The 18,452-nt window shown below is 43.6% G+C and overlaps 1 protein-coding gene across 2 annotated transcripts in view; it reads left to right on the top strand.

Moving 5' to 3' along the window:
• Positions 1-771: 771 nt before the first annotated feature.
• The window catches only part of LOC142388663 (spectrin beta chain, non-erythrocytic 1-like), a 179,619-nt gene continuing 161,938 nt past the window's right edge, over positions 772-18,452 (top strand). For both annotated transcript variants that reach the window (XM_075474226.1, XM_075474210.1), the window contains exon 1: positions 772-921. The gene's annotated coding sequence lies outside the window, so the exon portion shown is untranslated. The remainder of the gene's footprint in view (positions 922-18,452) is intronic.

Here is an 18,452-nt window from a genome sequence, read left to right as displayed (position 1 = left end):
AGGTTAACTCATAAGTTTCAATTGTCTTATCACTTATCACTTCAGTGTCTGCAGTGATATGATGTGCATGTTTTATCACACTATCACTGAGAGTGCACTGTTCTATGCTGCTGTCTGCTGGGGGAGTCGCACTACAGACACAAACTGTAGGCGCCTGGACAAACTGGTGAAAAAGGGTTCTGCTGTGGGCAGAAGGCTGGACTCTTTCAGTGCTGTGGTGGAGAAACGGATGAGGAGGAAGTTAGATTCTGTGATGGAGAATAATAAACATCCTCTCCACAGCATCCTGCAGGACAGAGGAGCAGCTGCAGTGAGAGGCTGCAGGACTGAGAGCTTCAGGAGGTCCTTTGTTCCCACAGCCAGAAGGCTTTATAACAGGGACTGCTGGGTTCTTCTACAATTGATTGATGGATTTATTTTTTCAATTAAATTTTTATTTTTTATTTATTTAGTCATTTATTATTATTATTATTATTATTATTATTAGTTAGTAATTTTTTATCAGAATTTGTATTATTATTGTTGTTGTTAATATACAATCATTGTAAATATTAATAATTTTTTGAGCTACTTGACTAATTTGAATTCCCACCATTGGGGGATGAATAAAGTATTTTTCTATTGTATTTCTATTCTATAAGAACCGACAGCAGGCTGGTGGGAGGCTTCAGAAGCCCACAGTGCCCGCCGGTGCGCGCCGGTGCCTGAACCGAGCGCTCCCCGCGCTGCAGTCCGGCCGCGCTGAGGCAGCGCCGCGCGGGGGGCGGGGTGAGGAAGAGGAGGAGGAAGAGGAGGAGGAAGAGCAGCGGCAGCAGGAGGATTTCTCTCGGCTCCAGCCTTGTTTCCCCCGGAGCTCCCAGCACTCCGTCCGTCCGTCCTGCACTCTGAGCGGGACTCCAGCGCGCTTCTGTCGGCCTCCAGGTGAGCGTCAGCCCGCTGTGTTTGTGTTTGTGTTTGTGCGCTTTCCACTCTCCGTGCACGGATTTTACTCATTGTTTGGGGCAGCATCCACGCGCACAGCGGCGGCGGCTGTGCATGTGGCGGGGATGCGCGCCCCGTCGGTCCCACCGCGGCTCCCCGTGCTCCAGCCTCCATTAACCACCTGTGTCCGTGTGAAGCTGCTGCCGCGCGCTGCGGGCTCCGGAGAAGCCGGGCAGCGTGCGCGTGCGTTTGTGTTTGTGTGTGTGTGTGTGTGTGTGTGTGTGTGTGTGTGTGTGTGTTTGTGCGTGCGTGTTTGTGTTTGTGGTGTCCTGGCTTTAGTGCGCCAGAGCTGGTGCTGCTGTTGGTTTGATGATGAACTCTGCAGGTCTGCTTTATCTGCCCTCTGGGGCTCCAACTGATGGAGATGTGAGTGTTTCTGAGGAGGTGGAGGTGGTGCAAACCACCGGCCGGTCTGACCTCAGACCCAGAGCAGAACATTCCCTCTGAGCCCCTCTGGTGCTGCAGTGACCTTCTTCTCTTTGCTGGGAGAAGCTGCTGTTGTTGGTTTGATTATGAACTCTGCCCCTATCTGCCCTATCTGCCCTATCTGCTCTATCTGCCCTCTGAGGCCCTAACTGATGGAGATCCGAGTGTTTCTGCTTCGGTTCTCCTGGTTCTGGTTCTGAGCTCTGAGTTTGCAGAGTTCAGCCGGAGCTGGACGTCCCTGCGGTGACTTTGCAGATCTCTCTCTCTCTCTCTGTGTTGGTTCTGCTGCTTTCAGGCGTTTTTTCTCCTGAGGAGTGATTATGTAACCAGATCCAGACTCTCCCTCCTCCTCCCGTTCCCTCTCCAGCTCTTTCCCTTAATCTCCCTCCTCTCCGGCCTGCTGGGATGCAGCGGTTGGGAAGCCGTTGCCGGCTTGTTGCCTGCAGCCTTTAAAATGTCACAGTTGGGTGTTGGATGGCCCTCATGTTGCTCAGTTACTGCTCCTCCGACAGCAAGAGCTCCACCAGCGTTTCTAACTGGTCCTCACAGGAAGCTCAGAGGAAGCTCAGAGGCCACAGGTTCTGTGCTGAGTCCAGCTCTTAGATCACACTTTATGGGGAGATAAATTCATGTTGAATCCGCTTTCTTTTGATGCTCAAATGTATGGATACAGATGACTTTTACTCACTTTCCGGACAGTCCAGGAGGAGCACAGACTTGTTGTCATGGTTACCTTGAAGCTATTTATTGTTTCTTGTAAAAAACGATGTTAGAAAAAGCCAAGTTTGTTTCGATTGGTCGGCTGCCTAGGCCTGAACGGGTACAGCCAATCGTGCGAGAGCATTTGGCTTCAAACAGGCCGTGTTTTCTGCCACATTTCTCAGCTTCTGTGGTTCAACACGTCCAGCAGGAAGTGATTTTCTTCCTGGAAAGACGATCTGAAAAACGTAGAATTGTTGAAGTTTAGGTTCGTTCAAACGGCTCCAAACCAGGAAAAGATGTGAAACTGTTACCGTTGACCTGGAGAAAAAAAGGCAACCTCGAGCGACTCGGAGTCACATGACTGCAAACCAGCCAATCCTGGTGCAGGATGACTCTTTCCTAAATGTGTTTGCTGCCTGCCAACAGAAGGGCCGGTGTAGGTACCCGATCGGCTCGGGGTCCGTCGTCTGCTGATGACGTCACACAATATGGCCGTCCGCTTGAATGGGAGTACATTGTGATTGGCTGTAGTAGCCATAGTAACCGTAACTAGGCGCTCTGCGTCGGAGAGTTTTTTTTCTCGGTCTTTCGGTGATCGGCAGCAGCTATGGAGAGCTTTTACGAAGAAGTTAAATATTTCCTACAAAATAGTGTGTACCACACCTTGACCACCATTAGCCGCAAAGCTTTAAAATCTAGTTTGTTTTGTTTAATCATTTTGGCCACTTTGGTTCACTCTGAAGAGAAGATTCATTTTCAGGTTTGTGTGCTGAGCAGCAATAACCTCTTTGACTATATGCGTGTGGACTCCTGCATATAAATGTACATAAAACTTGTTAAAATTGTTCTGTTGGATACGTGTGTATATACATACACTATATATATATATATATATATATATATATATATACATACAGTCTAGGTAAATAAGACAAATACACACACTGAAAAATTAGCTTAAAGTAATGGCATCTATCCATGTAGCCGATCTGGTTCCTCGTTGGTCCGGTCGACATGTCGGGAAGGCGCTGGCGCCCACGTTGCCTCTGATGCGTTCATTGGTTCACAGAGAAAAAGCCTTGGAACAGGCGGTAAATATATTATCACAGCATTGTTGTCTGATTGATCTCGATCTTCATATCGAGTTTGTTAGTGCTGTCGGGTTCAAAGGTATAGTACTGATGACTAAATATGGTTCAAGTGTCGCCATGTAAACAGTCTGAATGCTTTTCGACTCATGTTTTCTGCGTCGTTGCCGGAGTGATTTTTCCCGTTTTCAGGTTAGTTTGTACGTTGTGTTAATCTTTCTTCATTTTTACTAAATCCAAACCCTTCCATATCACAGACGTTGTTTTGATCAACGACTTCGACAGTTTGGAAAAACAGCGTGAGTTCAGTTTCAGTCTCGCCTCCTTTTTCGTGGCTCTCTTCGGTGATTCTCTCCGACGTTTCTGCTCAGTTTCCCTCCTCCAGCTGCTGTTGGGTCGTTATGTTTTTAAATGTTTTTCTTTTTGGGTTTTCTTTGTAGTTAGCAACCAGCTTGGAGGCTCATAACTGCCAACTAGTGGACTGGAGTGTTCATACAGCTGGCTCTGTAGGTAGGTCGACTGAAAATGTTGCGTGCTGATTACGGAGATCGACATAAATTTAATCTTTTTTTAAATTATTTATTATATATATACTTATTTTTAATTACGTATGTGCGTGTTTATCGTGCATGTCCTGCATTTGTTTAGCGTTTACCCACAATGCATTTCGCTCCTGCCCGAGCCGAAATCAGCCGGCCTGAAGCTGATTTCTCTTAAGCTCTAAACTCTGTAAACTTTAGCAACATTTGAAACATTTTCAGGCAAGAAAGTAGTCGTTTAGATCCCCAACGTGTTGAAAACCTGACAAACTACCGTCTATTTACCATTTTGTTCCCACGAATTCGGCGCTACTAAAGCTAGCCGCAGTGAGCAACGCACTTCCTGTTATTTTCACAAATCACTTCCTGTTAGCTGCGTCAGCTAACGGTCAAACACTTACTGTTAGCTGCGTGAGCTAACGGTCAAACACTTCCTGTTAGCTGTGTGAGCTAACGGTCAAACACTTCCTGTTAGCTGCGTTTGGCACTGAAGTGCCGTTTTATGTAATTCATCAGTTTACTGGAACATTTTGAACATGAAGACACCTTAATTCAGGGGATAATTCAGATAAAACACGTCTGTTATCTGCTGGTAGTGAGTTAGATTTGATGTTTAGTGGGACTTTGAACCTGTTTTATTGAGTGTGGCGGCGCTTAAGAGGTTAATAACGCCTCTGGAGCGCGTCGTTGCAGTATGAGAGAGTAAAGCTTACACCAACTGATAGAAGGATGCAGTCAGACCGTGGACCGCTGGCGTAGAAGCAGCACGACCAAAGCCAAGAGAAACGGCAAAGTAGGTTTATCTGAGCTGTGCTTTCCAAGGTTTTATATCCCGGTGCTTTTTTTATTTGCCAGATACTGTACACTCAGAGGTTTGAAGACTTTGTTCCCATCAGCAGATTTGGATGCTAATTGGTGCGTTCTGGCTCCCGCTCAGCTCGCTTCAGAGGTGGTGATGATGCAGGTCTGGCTCAGCGCTGCCGCCGGCCTTCTGCAGAGGCAGAGCTGGCTCCTAAATTATCGGCTCTGCTGCAGCGTCTCCAATAGCAGGATTTCAGCGTCATCATTTTAATACCGGGCTATTATTAAACACAAAAGCTCACGTTGGGTTTCTTCTGCTCTCTGCCTGATGGGAGGTGAGGGGAGACGGATGGTAAAAATCTGATTTTAGGGGATAAACGTTCATCAGGTGTGCTGATGATCTGTTGCTTTGCTCGACTCTTTTTACAGGATTTAACCGTATTTAACATAGAATAGAAATAGAAAAATACTTGCTTAAAAAATACTTCAAATTAGTCAAGTAGCTCAAAAAAATTAATATTTACAATTATTGTATATTAACAACAATAATAATAATACCAATTCTAATAAAAATACTACTACTAACTAATAATAATAATAATTATACTAATAAATGACTAAATAAATAAAAAAAATCAATCCATTTGAGAAGAACTCAGCAGTCACTGTTAAAAATGATTAATTATTATTTATTAATAATAATTATTATTAAGACATCTGAAGCATGAATCAAGCTTTTTTCTCTTGTTTCCATGTAATTTAGTCTTCTTCTTCCCCCTGAGCTACATCCACCTCTGAGTTTGTTGTCAGGCTAATTTTAGCCGGACAGTGTCGCTGGTGAAGGGGTGGGGGGGTTAGTGGTCCAGTTTCATCTGTGGGACGAGCAGGAAATGAGGTCATGCGACCAGGAGAAAACATGCTAAAATGCCTTTGATCTGACTTTGCGTACAGACTGTCCTTGTTGCATCTGGAGTTATGTTACACAGATTTCTGCCTGTCACGATGTGATGGAGGTTCAGGACTATAACGGATAATTTAGCAGAATTAGATCAGAACGGGGCAGAAACAGCTGATATATCCTCCAGAACAGATGTTTTTTAAGTAGTTGATGCTTCATGAATCCCTGAAGGGAAATTATTTGCTTGTCATTAAAGATGTAATTTTTTTTACAGATAGAAAATAAAACATAAATCAACCAACAAACATGTAGAAAGTTGAAGTGCAGCAGAGAGGAAGGTGTGGTAGAAATCAGGTCCAGGATTACAGCATCTGTTGTTAACCAGCTCTGTGATCCTCCTCCTTTCCTGTTACCGCTCTGTCTGCAGTCTCTGTCTACCCGGATAGTCTTAAAGGTGAGCAGAGAGCTGTTACAGCGGTTCCTGCAGCCAGGTCTCTGCCTGATATTCCTGCTGTGTCCTCATCAGGGCTCCAAGCTCGTCCATTTCATCCTCCAGTGATCTCACATTTCCCCTGATGATCATTAAAGAAATGGTTTAAACTTCCTCCTCCTTTGTCTCCATCGTGTTCCTGCTCTGCATCCAAGACGTCTCCTCTTAAACCCATCTGGATTTTGATCCATTTTGAGGCATTACTCGGGCTTTGGAAACAGGTTAACTCCCCTGTTACCACGGTTACGCATCATAACAAATTTAAAAAAAAAACTGCCAGTGTTCCCAGCAGAAGTCCTTCCAGCAGCTCAGCATCCAAACCAGCTCAGAAACATGCTTCAGAAATGTGTGTTTTTCACAGAAAAAAAGCTCATCCAGAGATATTGAAGCAGCTGGTAAAAGATGTGATGAACGGTGACATTATGAATTGTTCAGTGTTTCCCACACACAGACTAATTCGTGGCGGTGCGCCACAGATTCAACACCGGCCGCCACATATTGCGTTTCGTTATTATTATTTTTTTTAACGCTATTTTAAAAAATACTCGTATTCGTTCAGCTGCATTTCCTTTCCCTGCTCTCATTCAGTCTCTCTGTCCCTCGCGTCTCTCTCGCATAGCCTACTCAGACACACACACACACACACACACACACACACACACACACAGCCCCTCCCCTCCGTGCTTCCCTGGAAGCTTGCTAGCTTCAGCGTCGCGTTAGATTAGCTCTATAGCTCTGGCTCAACCGAAAGAAGACGGCTGGCGAAATTCACGAAAGGTTGGTATCACGTGCACCTTTATAAAATCACACATTAAAAAGTCCTATAAAAATATTTTATATTTTGAATACAATGTTGTCCCGTCCCATAGCAAACAAGCGATTACGCCTTCTTTATAAAGTTAACTAGTCGCAAGTTTGTCGTAAAAATAAATAAATAAATAATGTAGTTGGGTTGTCGAGGTCTAAACACTAGCAGCTGTGAATCAAATAAATTAGGTTTTTTAAACTCTTACACTGAATGTTTGCTGCTTCAATCCAGATGAGTATTGAAAAATATTTTCCGCGATTGAAAGAGAAACGTGCGTGTTGAGGATGATCGAGGAGCAGCCTGAACCGGAGGTATCAGTCTGAAACAGCTGAACAGTCCCACCAGTGTAATTAATGTTATTCATTTGTTTACAATGAAGATGTGAAAATCTGCAGATAAGCCGCACCTGTGTCACCCACACAGGTGTCACCCATCCTTACGTCCCCCATAATTTTAATACAATAAAGTTCTGTGTGAGCAATTATTAACGAAGGAATTATTTCGAAGAATTTTTATTTTTTATCGACCCTATGTTAGGCTTTTGGGACACTTGTATTGGCTAATAGTTATTACAAAAATAAATACATTTAAGACAAATATGGCTTCTATTTCACAATTATGTGGTAGCCAACAAAATGAGAGATTGTTTTTGAATTATTTGACTTCGGCTGCTATCAGGGCCGTAGCCAGGATTTAGGAATAGGCGAGGTCCGAAATTTTTTACTATATATATATATATATATATATATATATATATATATATATATATATATATATTTTAAATTATATAGTTTTTAATATATAGCAGTGTTGCACATTGAGGCTAGTAGCAAAATAAACCATTATAATGTAACAAGAACCCATAGCTAAAAAGAACCTGATTATTTCCCAATGCAAGCATACAAATGTTTGGTACAAGCAAAGGCCATTTGGCCAGGCATAGAGTAAGGCTAACTAACCAATATAAAAAATAGAGTTAAATATAGATGGATAGATGCATATTGTAGGCTATAGCTGTTGCTAAACAACCTATAAAGATTTATGGGCTATATTGAATTCATTACTAAATTGGATGTGAAAAATTGTCTCCAGCCAACATAAATGTGCATTGCTATAACAAGGTGCTGTCTTCTTTATTCACGAACCATACATGACATCGATATAACAATCATATCATTCTAAAGAGCTCGAGCTGAGCTTTCCGTCAGTATATAGCAATCGCCGCTGCACTGCAGAGTGGCCGAGGAAATCGTTCATCAAATTCGTCCAATTTTTCTATTACTGATTACTGGTATGCAGCTACTATGTTGACGGTACTTTTCTCACCGACTACGGAGCGCACACACGTGTTATACACACCGTTGGAATGGGCAGAAACAGACCTTTCAAATGGTACCACGCAGTCACACATTCACGAAAGTGATGTCAACACAAACATCAATTGAAACGTGTATGCGAAAACCGAGATTAAAAAAATAAATAAATAAAAAATCCCTGAAAATTACCGAGGTCCAGACCTCGCTTTCCTCATAGCTGGCTACAGCCATGGCTGGTATCACAGTATGCAACGGAATGTGAATGGGATAATCAGTTACTGTAGGCTGTAATTTTGACATTTGGGCTCACCTTTCTTGGGAAAGAAATCAGTAAGCAGTTGCTTTCCTTCATTTTGCCTCTCTTGCCTTTCTTTTCTTTTCTGAAAGCCTGATTTTTTTTTTTGGATGACATCTTTCATGTGCCGGCTGCTGCGTTTAATGCCTAATAATGAAGTGAGTGAAATTTATGGCGCATGTACAATCAAAAGTCCGCCAGAGGGCGGACTAAACCAATGCGCACTGATAATGGGGGTGTCTGATATAGATTATAGCCTATTTGCAGGCTGGGATATACATTTCAACAGATGTATTTCCAGAGAACATTGGATTTTTATAAATTACCAACATATATTGATATTATTTAAAAAATTATTTTTAAAAACGAAAGAAGAAGAAAATTTCCCTTAGGGCCCCTCTGTAGGCTGGACCCTGTGAATCAGTCTGACTTTTCCCCTCTGTTCGACGCCGCTGGTGAAAGCCCAAAAGAGTCGATGGAGAATAATCCCATATACAAAGCAATTATCTTCTCTAGAAAAACTGCGTTCAAGTATTTAAAACATTACAACAATACATGCCCAGTAATAGTGTTGTAATGTTTTAAATACTTGAACGCAGTTTTTCTAGAGAATATAATTGTTTTGTATATGGGAGTATCGTCCATCGACTCTTTTGGGCTTTCACATGCGCGAGCCTACAACCAGCCGGTGAGTGACATGCTGTTTATAAAGTTGTTTTGTAACGTCCCCATGCCAGTAATGTGAGAACCATGCATATGGTTTTGATGGTAAGGATTGTGACTTTATTGTCGGATGGTTTATAAAGTGGTGTGACGTTTCTGCAGTGTGCAAGTTGTTGTTTTACATGGAAGGGTTAGCATTTGCCCCTAGCCACCACGTATTTGGTTAGCATGACAGGCTGCGCGAACAGCGCAATCTCCACACAGGGAGCGCAGATTTGCACCGGTCTGTGTCCTACTGTCAGTATTTGACAACCTCTAGCAATGGAAATGCGCTTCAAATGCCCCGGAGTTCCCCTTTAAGCTTGGGAATTTTGGATATATTCCATATTGGAAACTTTCCATGGGAATTATGGGAACTAATGGGAATATATTATATCCAAGCTTAAATATAAACAGAAGTCATAAGAAAACATCCATAAAAATGTTTTCAAAAGATATTTCAACAGATTTATTTGTAAGTAGAGTAGAACACGTTCTAATTATATGTTTCATGGATGAACAAAAACAGGAGTGTTGGGTTCAATATTACCCATCCCCTAACCCCACTCATTCAAAAATCTCCACAAAGTCCCATTCAAAATGTTAAATGAAAAATGCCACTCTTCCTCTAAAACGTCGCATTAAACATGCAAATCTTCCTTCAAGCAATCCTCTGCGTTTTTGCTCAGTCAGTAGACTCTTCCTGGGCCTCATCAACATCCAACATGTCCCCTTCCTCAACATCCAGCTCTGAGTCTTCCTCTTCAGTGTCACTTTCCAGCCTTGTTGAGGACGGCTCTGTGTCAGGCTCAAAGAGCCGTAGGTTTGCGCGAATGCCAACCAGCTTTTCCACTCTCACATCTGTGAGCCTGTTGCCAACCTTTGTGTGGGTGTTGCCAAACAGTGACCAGTTGCGCTCGGAGGCGGCTGATGATGGAGGCTACAGGTGCAAGGGCCTCAGATTCAAGTCATGATTATGCTAAAATATACTGTCCTCAACTATATTTAAGTTCCCTAGAAGAGCCAACCTTCAATTTTGAAAATTCCCAGTTTATTCCCATAAATTCCCATTAATTCCCTTAAATTCCCATGGAAAGTTTCCGTCTTTGAAAATTCCTGGAATTTTGCAACCCTAGGTGCCACACCCAGCATAATTTTTTTTTCATCTCTAACTCATAATGTCTCGGATTTTGCATCTTTTAGCTCAAGTTTCCCCAAAAGTCTCTGGTTCTTACAGCAGATCCCAGCTGATCTCTCACAGGTTTAATGGCAGCCACGACTTAAATAAGGAGGAAAAGATAAAGAACGTGGATGAGTTGTCCCCTAAGAGCGTGAAGGTGAGCTTTATTTTCAGAAACCAGGCCAGACATCAGTGTGTGCCACAGTTTAGCTCGTCCTGTCGCAGCTCAGCCTGCATTCCTCCTCCCACACCTTCGCTTCACCTTCATCCCTCCTGCCTTTCCACACCGCGGGGTCTGTGTTTCAGCGTCCTAAGCGAATCACTGCAGTGTTTCATAATGAAAAGCTTCTCCCTTCTTTGTCTTTGAGGCCTAAACTCGATGCTCGGAGCGCTTTGTTTGGAGGAGAAAACTTTGTTTTCAGGCCCTGAGGAACGAGAAGGGAGGAGAGGTTGGATGGAGGGGAGATATGTGTGGGGGAGGAAGGAACTGGGGAACGAGAGGAAAACCAGAGTCAAGTCCTGAGGGAGGCGAGAGAATTGGTGGAGGAGGTGGGAAGGAAGGTATGAAGCAATGAAAGAGGACAAACTGTTGGTCCTGTTGGCATGTTTCCGAGGTTTAAAAAGCTTCTCAAGTGGAACTGTTTTTGTGGATAAAGATAAAATGTTCTGAGCCATTTTCCTACCTGGCAACAGTGTTTAAATGGCGATTCATTCTGCTGTATAACGTTATATTCTGACTATCGTTTAGGAGAGAGGCACAGAAAGCACAATATTTGGCTCCAATTGATGGATGGAGACCATCCAGATCCTGTTAAACTGACTAATTCACACACTTTTTTATGAAATATTTTTTATGAGAAGTTATCCAAACACTAGGAAATTATTCCTCTTTGCAGTCAAACCTGCTGCATGTGTTATATATCAGAGTTTTAATCATCATTTCAGTGGCTCCCCGAACCTGTAGCCATGCAACATGTAAAAAAGGATCCATCCGTTTTCTGTAGGGGCAGCGGTGAGTCCAGGACCGAGTCCTGCTCGACCAGGACCGAGTCCTGCTCGACCAGGACCGAGTCCTGCTCGACCAGGACCGAGTCCTGCTCGACCAGGACCGAGTCCTGCTCGACCAGGACCAAGTTCTGCTCGACCAGGACCAAGTTCTGCTCGACCAGGACCAAGTCCTGCTCGACCAGGATCAAGTCCTGCTCGACCAGGACCAAGTCCTGCTCGACCAGGACCAAGTCCTGCTCGACCACCTCAAACAGATAGAAACTCTCCAGTAGGTCATTGTTCTGCTCGTTGGGCTCCTCTCACACCTCCCGTAAAAAGCAACTAGAATGTAAAAATGGAGGTTCAAGATCCATTAAATGTTGTTTCTTTCCTGCTCTGTTCAGGAAGTATTCCGACGCACAGCAGGGAAATGGAAGAACTCAGTTTCTGGCACTGTGGCACCTTCCTGCAGGGTCATGCTGAGGCTGTTTTTATTTCTGCTTTTGAACCAAACCACCAAAGTTTGAGTTTTGTTTTTAAAAGCAGCTGCAAAGACACATTTTAAAAGCCAATATACAAACTTTGGAAACCACTGGGTGTTGCACTGGAGGAGCAATTCGGACCAAAACCATCAGACCCAGAAATGAAAGTGAAACCTAACGTGGAGCCAAGCTCTCCAGCTTCATTATGGGAGTATTTTAAACTGAGGATGGCTGTTTGGTGAGTCCTAAAGCACAGACTCAACATCTTCAAACAGCAAGTAAATCTTTGCTGCTATATTTAGATTTAGAATACTATATATTGGAACTTTAATTCAGTGTTATAGTGGAGATTTAATGTGGTTTCACTGGGGCACAAAGACAGAAAAACAAGGGATGCTCAGTGCTGCAGCTTCACCCTGAAACTACCAGAAACTTACTCAAGCAGCGTTTAAAATAAGTTTATTTGTTTGAGTTTGGTTCCTGGTTCTTTGTGGTTGAAAATGCAGGTAAAGAACCCCAAATCAGTCCCGAGTTTACAGGGAAAAGTTCAAATGTTGTTCTGATAAACGGTTGAAATGAAAAGTAAATAAAACGCTGAAGAAGTAGGAGGATGGGAGGCTCAGATGGGAGGAGGAATGATGGAGTGAGTACAGTACGTTCAGGAGGTGAAGGTGAAGAGCTGAAGGGGGAGGAGTGTTAAACAAACAGAGTGTAAAAACCTCCCGGCAGGACGAATAACAGAGGAATGTTCTGGAGAATGTCCAGCAGATAGGAAGTGGAACAGTGCGGCAGGGAGGAGGAGTGATGGAGGAGGAGGCAGAGATGCTCCCAGCGGCGAAGCTTCGGCTAAATATAGAGAAGTCTGCCGGAGCCGTCCTCACCGGAAAAGTTTCACAAGCTTTTTACCATCGAGTCTGGTTTAATTCAGCTCCTCAGCTCCATCAGGACCTCAGACCAGTGTTGATAAATCAGTTTCAGATCAAGCTCGATGTGTCGGCCTGTTCTGGTGGTTCTGGACCGGGTCACATGCTCACACAGGACCAATGGGATCAATGGGAACCACTGCAGGACCCGACCTCAAAGGCGTGTTCAGTTGCTTTTATGATGTCACTGTGACCAGCATTAGAGGCAACTTCATGTTCAACTCTGGAGTTTCAGCATCAGGAAGCTGGTTCGTTCGTTAGGAGGCTGTATCACCATGGTAACCTCCTCTGGGGCTGAGGTTGGAGTGCCGCACTGCCTCCTGACCAATGACTGCGCTTAGAAAATGATGAAATATGATGAATGTGGGCGTGGGAACAGTGAGAGTCTCTGTCCAACTTCTATTAGAGACAAAGAGCGATTCCTCTGTCGATCATTCAGAACGATAAACCGAAACTTATTCAAATACTTAAAGAATACGTCCGTGTCACAATCATTTAAAAAGATCCACAAATCCTAATCATTTAGGTCTTATTGATCAGCCGATTGGTTACACTTTCACATCGTTGGCTGCAGCAGCTGCTGTTTCTCAGTCTGATAGATTTATTGATTGTGGTTGGTCAGCTGATCTCACATGAACCAGCGTTTGTCCAGAGCTGGAAAACCTGGGCTGACTTACTGAGTTTAGGTGGAGGCTGTCTTGGCTACGTTGGTAATCGCGTTTGTGGAGTACCGAACGTGTTCGGGACGTTCGGATGAACCCCTTTAAAGAAACTTCAAAGGTTTAAAGTGATTTCAAAGGTAAAGCAATTATTTCTGTGACATTTCTTTAGGTTTTAGTGAACTCTGAAGGCAGCAGACACGAGAAATGTTTTCAGAATCTCTCTGAAAGTGTCGGATATTTGGTTTCCTTTGTTTGCTAAACGGTGGTTTCTGAGGCAGTCGGACCAGAAGCTTTAAGTCCTAATGAAGCCCGATGGTTGGAGGCGGCTGGGCTGAGCTGCTGTGATGGGAAACCCGAACACACTCTCACACCTCGCTATCAGAGGCCTGTTTGAACTGTCTGTGTGTGATTCTGCTTCTTTTCACTGTTGTGTGAGGGAGAAACGGCGTGTTTACATAGCTGGGTTATGCCGGGGTGAACGGCTTTGACCCGAGCGGGGTCACGCACACATGAAGCCGTTCCTTATAAATCAGCTCTGACGCGTTGAAGGCTGCTCACATGCTGGGGCCATAAACCACGTCAACATCAACGCTACTCGACTCAAACACCTTAAGGATCAGAAAGTTTTCGCTTTGTTTCCCCGCTGCTGCTTATGCATTTTACTGGCGTATAAATGGAGTTTTTAAGAGAAGTCAGAAGCTGGGCTCATAAATGCTCATGTAAATTTCCATCGCTGCACCTAAACACGTCATATCTGATGAATAAAATATGTGAACCGACTGCAGGAAGGAAACGCTGGGCTCACATTTATCGGCTCATTTCTGGATGGATCCAGATGGAAAAACAAAGCGTAGGTGAAGGTGCTTCTGTCGGCCCGGCCTCAGAAGGAGGCGCTCGCCTTTGTGATGAGTTTGTCCTCTGATCTCTCTCTGAAGTGTGACACGCCACAAATTACCTGCTCAGTCCCGGCTGAACGCGCTGCGGTTTGAGCTGCTGCATAATTAGTTTTACAGACGTCTGATGAGGCAGCGAAACACCCAGACAGCCGAGGACAGAACAGCTGAGTCAGGCTAAAGGGCCGATGGCAGAAAACAAGCTGCTTTTAGGTGCCAAGTCTGTGCTTTTATCCAAGAATCTGAGCGTTCTCTTTGACTGAAGGGGAAAATCTTGATGGAAGACGTCGTGTTGTTTGTATTTCTCACTAAGCAGCTTTTTTCTTTTTAAAGGGGAGTGTTTACTACCTTGGCTATCTTGCCTACATTGGCTACCTTGGTAATATTTGCTACCTTGGCTATCTTGGTAATATTTGCTACCTTGGCTACCTATCTTGGCTACGTTGGCTACCTTGGCTATATTGGCTACCTTGTCTACCATGGTAATCTTGGCTATCTTGGTAATATTTGCTACCTTGGCTATCTTGCCTACATTTGCTACCTATCTTGGCTACATTGGCTACCTTGGCTATATTGGCTATCTTGCCTACATTGGCTACCTTCCTTGGCTACCTTGGTAATCTTGGCTACATTTGCTACCTATCTTGGCTACCTTGGTAATCTTGGCTACATTTGCTACCTATCTTGGCTACATTGGCTACCTTCCTTGGCTACCTTGGCTATATTGGCTATCTTGCCTACATTTGCTACCTATCTTGGCTACCTTGGTAATCTTGGCTACATTGGCTACCTTCCTTGGCTACCTTGGCTATATTGGCTATCTTGGCTATATTTGCTACCTTGGCTATCTTGGTAATCTTGGCTAGCTTGGCTAGGGTTAAGAAGTTCACCATTGTCATGTAAGCAACGTGGACAGCGGTGTTATGTTGCAGTTTCCCTCATGAATGTTACAGTCGGCGTCATGAAAATCTTCTCCACAAACGGCGTTTTCCAAAAGGTTAAATTCCACAGCCTAAAACTATGTTTACATATGGAAATTATTACGGATTTACTCCGTTTTTAGGATAAGAACGCTGTTAATATGAAAATATGCTGAGACGTTACGAGTGAATGTGTAGAGTTTTAAAGCCTCCAGTTTTGTACTGAAGGAGTCCATGATTCAATGGAGCTGGATTCATTTACTGTTGGAAAAACACTGAAAACCTGTCAGAAATGTAAAAGAACTGCTGGGATGGTGGCTGTGCCTTCAGATTTAAGATGAAGTTGGTGTTTCCTTTTTAGTAAAGATCTTTGTTATCATAGAAAACTGGAGTCCAGGCTCAGAAACACGAATTTAAACTGAAAACTTTGAGCTAAACTTTAAAACTGGACGATGGAATTGGTTAAAGACGTTTGAAATTCACACACAAATCCCACTTTTTGATTCTTTTTTAAACCTTCAGTAGAAATAAGGTCCATATAAAACCCGTTAATGCCCATGAACCTGATTCCTGTTGAGCCCAACAGCCTTTCATTTAAGATGATTTTCACTCGCTCTACTCTTAGTGTAATGGCTGGCGGTGGCGGCCATGTTTGATTCGTTGCCTCTTTAGTGCCTCGACTGCTTTAGGCGTCGACTGGCAGAGTTTTGTCCAGAGTTTTGTCCAGAGTTTTGTCCAGAGTTTTGTCCAGAGTTTTGTCAGAGTTTTGTCCAGAGTTTTGTCCAGAGTTTTGTCCAGAGTTTTGTCAGAGTTTTGTCCAGAGTTTTGTCAGAGTTTTGTCCAGAGTTTTGTCCAGAGTTTTGTCCAGAGTTTGTCCGCCCTCGAGTTGCTGCTTTGTCCATAAATCTTGAGCCGCAGCAAACGAAAGTAAATCCTAATATTTTAGAGTGACTCTTTCGCTCCATAAGTCATTTAAATCATCTGAATAATCTCTTTCTCGCTGGTATTGTTCCCCATGCAGTTAATTAATGATTTCAGATTGAATTAAACTTTATTTATGGGTTAGCAGCTCGGGAATAAAGACGGATCATTGAACACAGTCGATGGCTTTGAGTCATCAGCAAAGTGACGCGTTGTCCTCGCGTTCCCTTCCAGCGGCAGATGGGAAACTCTCACACATGTGACCTTGTTTTGCTCTGATCATCGACGTAATGGACTCGACCGCGACGCGACCCTCACCCGTCACGGCCGGCTGCCTAACCTTAACCTAACCGTCACCTTTACCCTGAAACCCAACCCTAACCCTGGAAAAGTGGCCTCAGCCTGTGAGGTCAAACTGAGGGTTTCTGTCACAAGCGCGCATATTGTGCGTTGACCTTGAACAGGACTTTTAATCTAATTTGGTTTCCATGCAGCCGAAGGCGTTTTTCTGTCTGACACACATGCACACACACGTGCACACTCGTGCACACACACAGTGTAGCACTCCCGATGATGGTGGAGTCGTAGTTCAGCAAAGAACACAAAGAACATGGACCCAGATTTCCTGCCGTCCAGGCCTGAGTTGTGTGATTGTTTTGTGTTTTTTATGCAGAAATAACACGACTTGTGCTCACTCCCGGGGCGTTTCTGTGGCGGTGAGGGTGGGGTCGCCGGCCGACAGGAAATGAGTGATTAGCTGAAAGTGGGACGCTGCCTCCGGGCCGGAGACGTGCAGACGGTCTGTTTTCTGCGCTTCGCTCTGACCTCGTGGGATCGCTCATCATAAACCGAGCGTTCCTGCATCCAAGCGCCACAATCTGCAGATTATTTCCCAGATTAATCCCTTTAATGAGCCGACTCCTCTCTGATTCTCCTTCGGCTTTAAGGTCGTCAGGATCAGCTGGAACTCGGCTCTTCATCAAAGGAAAGTCTGCGTGAGAATTTCAAACTTTTTACTTCTGGAGATTCAAACCATCCGGAAATAACTCGGATCACCAAAAAATCCTCGACGCGAATCATCTGCTTCCATGCTTCGTTTAATTCCCAAAAACATCTTATCTTATCAGGATTTCTTTCAGAATATGGAAATATCTTCACTGATCAAAGGTTTAATCTTGTTTTCTGCCTTAGGAAACCCTAAATTCTCTTCTTCTCTTCATGTTTTCGCACCTGTGATGAGGTCGATTCCCACATCTTTTTATGTTAACAACCCTTAAGATTTTCCAAAGGTGGACACAACGTGCACACGCACGTGCTGCGTTTGTAGCAGCTGGATCTGTCCCTAGTTCTAAAAGCTGGTTAAAAATGTACATTTTTCTCTTTTAATAAGTATCCGATTAATCGATAGGACCTGAATAATCCGTTCCAGCGGCCCTGATTTAACCCCAAACTGGACCTGGTGTCGGGTCGTTAGGAGACTTAATTAGCTGCTGATATCATTTCATTAAAGTCAGATCTCAGGAAAAGAAGCAACGAAGCTCCTTAAGAACAGTTTAAAGCCGAAGATGAAACTTTATAGTGACGTTAGGCAGAGAAATGCAGGTTTTCTTACTTTTTCCTTCATTAGAAACTTTAAATATCAGCTGATTGTTTATCTATTAGGTGAATAATTGTTGCATCATTTAAGCTGACTTTGGGTTTAACTCGTACAGGAGCATCAGAAGCTGTTTGTTTAGCATCTCTTTATCGTAGCTAATTATTTATTATTTATTCATAACGAGTGAAGAACGGGGGGAAGTTCTGCAGGGACGCTTTGGATCCAATCCAACTTTATTTATAAAGCACTTTACACGTACTGTACAGAATTTTTATTTTTTTAAATAAAAAATAAAATAAAATACAAGAATAAATTACAAGACATACAACAGCTATATAATTTAAAACAATAATAAAAAAATAAATAATAATTATACATTCAACATCTCACATCGTGTGGAAAGCCACGAAGAAGAGATGTGTTTTAAGATTTAAAAACAGACGCAGAGGGATGCTGGAAGCTGGGACCTGTTTTTTTTTTTTTTTTTTTTTTTTTGCACCGTTGCTATGACGAGAGAACGGCTTACATCATTGACCTCCACCCTTCAAGCTGTAACACAACCCCGATGACTTCATCCATTTTTATTACATCTGTCTGTGTGGGTGTGCATGTGTGGGTGTGCACGTGTGCAGGGATATTAGAGAGATTTACACCAGTATTTTCCTCAGCCACAAATACTCGCTGACACACTCGGCATCCTGGGTAATGATGGCGTTGGACGGGGCGGGGGAGGGGGGGGGGCGTCCTTGACCGAGGATCTGAAACCGAATCGTGTTGCTTGGATCTGTTTCTGTTCAAGTTGGACCGGCAGAAGCTTTACATACACACATACAAACATATT

Source organism: Odontesthes bonariensis, chromosome 2 (genome assembly GCF_027942865.1).
Source record: "Odontesthes bonariensis isolate fOdoBon6 chromosome 2, fOdoBon6.hap1, whole genome shotgun sequence".
NCBI classification, from domain to species: Eukaryota; Metazoa; Chordata; class Actinopteri; order Atheriniformes; family Atherinopsidae; genus Odontesthes; species Odontesthes bonariensis.
This window is presented reverse-complemented; position numbering and strand designations above follow the sequence as displayed.